The sequence below is a fragment of the Lepeophtheirus salmonis genome, chromosome 4 (genome assembly GCF_016086655.4).
Source record: "Lepeophtheirus salmonis chromosome 4, UVic_Lsal_1.4, whole genome shotgun sequence".
NCBI classification, from domain to species: Eukaryota; Metazoa; Arthropoda; class Copepoda; order Siphonostomatoida; family Caligidae; genus Lepeophtheirus; species Lepeophtheirus salmonis.
The window spans coordinates 18,279,822-18,282,047 of record NC_052134.2 but is presented as its reverse complement, the minus strand read 5'-3'; the positions used below and the strand labels follow the sequence as shown (position 1 = coordinate 18,282,047).

At 29.1% G+C, this 2,226-nt stretch overlaps 1 long non-coding RNA gene across 1 annotated transcript; it reads right to left on the bottom strand.

The window, feature by feature from the left end:
• Window positions 1-1,047: 1,047 nt before the first annotated feature.
• On the bottom strand, window positions 1,048-1,581 carry LOC121116286 (uncharacterized). Its single transcript, XR_011779521.1, has 2 exons — window positions 1,486-1,581; window positions 1,048-1,421 (listed from the first exon to the last, which is right to left on the bottom strand). It is a non-coding gene; the product is annotated as an uncharacterized lncRNA (long non-coding RNA).
• Window positions 1,582-2,226: the final 645 nt, after the last annotated feature.

Genomic DNA, 2,226 nt, shown 5'->3' with positions numbered 1-2,226 from the left:
AATCGCCTCCTGCAGATTTCTGTTCATAGTTGAACATTATGTTTATTTTGATTATGCAGCTTCTGTAAACTGACTCTCAGCTGATTAACATAGTTAGCCAGTCTCACCTTATTTATGGATAGATATTGCACTTTTAAAAGCGGGCGTCAATAGCTTTTCCACCCTGTATATTGTTCTGAACCGTCTATGTTTGTAATTATTTTCTTCATATTAATGTTTTGAACGTTGATTAGGCAAATCTGAATCGCTTTTATTAATTTTTTTCCCATTATCAAAATTATTGAATGATATTTCAAAGTTGTGGATAAATAGGATCAAAATTGGCTTATTAACAACTGGTTTTGTACATTTTTTTTTTTTTTAATAATAATGCTTTAGAGATACAATGAATGTTACAACTTGTTAACTATAATATAAAATTGGTTTCTGAAGATGTATATTGCTATAAGCTTTGTAAAAATAATCATGAATTAATAGCACGTTTACATGTAGAGAATTGAGCTAAAAATGATTTGTGTGTCAATTACTCCCCACCTTTCTCGGCGTACATTCACATAAAATGTGATTAATTTATAATAATTATCTAATATCGAAAATGCTAAAATCGGAGAAAACTCTGTTTGTGTACAAGGAATTTTATGTTTTTGTTATGAGTACATTGATTATATTTTCTTGCTTTCCAACGTAGGAAGAAATAAAATCGCTTCTTGTGATTTATCAAACGACTCAATTTTATTATATAATTACTCCATTTATTCTAAAAAATTGGGAGCTAAGTTCAGGAGGCAACAATTCTATAAACTCTTTATTAATTCTATGTAGATCCGTGCATCAGTTTTGAGATAGGAATATTGCCCAATTGTTAGTAAAAGAATACATGTACTACTTAGCTATATTCATATACATACTAGTATATGTGATTGGTAACAAAAGTAATGGAACACAATTTTTGCAAATCGTCATGTAAAGCCTATGTAGTCGATCTCTTAATAAATGATCTTTTTATCAATTCATTACTTATACCATAAGAAAGAATTATTCCTAGCATTGTATGCAAAAAATATTTTATTTATTTAAAAAATTGGCCTATTAATCGTAAAAGTAAATCTTTTTGTAATAGGAATAATATCCATATGTACTCAATATATACATATATTTATGAACAACGGCGATGATAGATAATAGATGATTGAACATTACTATTGGGAATGTGAAAGGAATACTTCATGGTTCGTTTATCCAGTATTTCTCGGCGTGTATATAGAATTTCTTTTTGATTATACCATTCATATACATGATATATTAATGATCCATCGTTATCCACTTCAGTATTAAACCAAGCTGGTTCTTTGAAAAAGCAAATGGAGTTAATCCAAGTTTATTTTGCGTTATCGTGCTGTTGTAATAAAGTCCGATCGGATCTGTAATAAAAGGCTTAAATAAATAAGGCAGCTTTTTAATCTTATAAATATTATTCAAACTTACGTCTTCCCTGAATGAAATATCCACTTCCATAATTCACAATTAATTGTTCTGACGGACTTCCACTATTCGACATTCTTATCAATTCTTCTGGCACATCTTTGAAAAATATAATGAAAAAAAATAAGGATTTTTTTATTTCCGAATCACATACTTAGAGATCGGAACAAGTCTGTAATATCCGTACGATTTCTTTTATCTTCTAGCCAGTCTCCAGTTATCCTCTTTGTTTGAGAATCCCTGAAACATAACAGAATATATATGTATACTATAGATACAAATTAACAAGAATCCAATTACGATGTGGCATGCACTCCAAACAGGTAAAACCCAAGTACAAAGATGGAGAGGATATACTTCATAGTGTTCAAAGCTTTTAAAAAAATCGGTATTTCCAATTGGTGTATCCTTAAAAGAAAGTCTAATCTGTAAGTGACACTATATTATGATTTTTAGTTCAATATATATAGGTAGAAATTATATGTACCCAGTACAAAATGGAAAACATCTGGAATATGGAGTACTTCATTGTACAATGTACAACAAACTTGACTTCACAAGAAAAATCGATAAGGACACGTCATGGGACTGACAAATGTTATAAAAACTGGACTGATATGACTGCAGTATTTTGAGTTGTTTTTTTAAATACCTATTCAAACATTAATATTTAGAAAATAAATCAATGATAAAAGAAATGTAAAGTTACCACAAAAAAGGATGTACGATTTTTTTCCCTAAAAA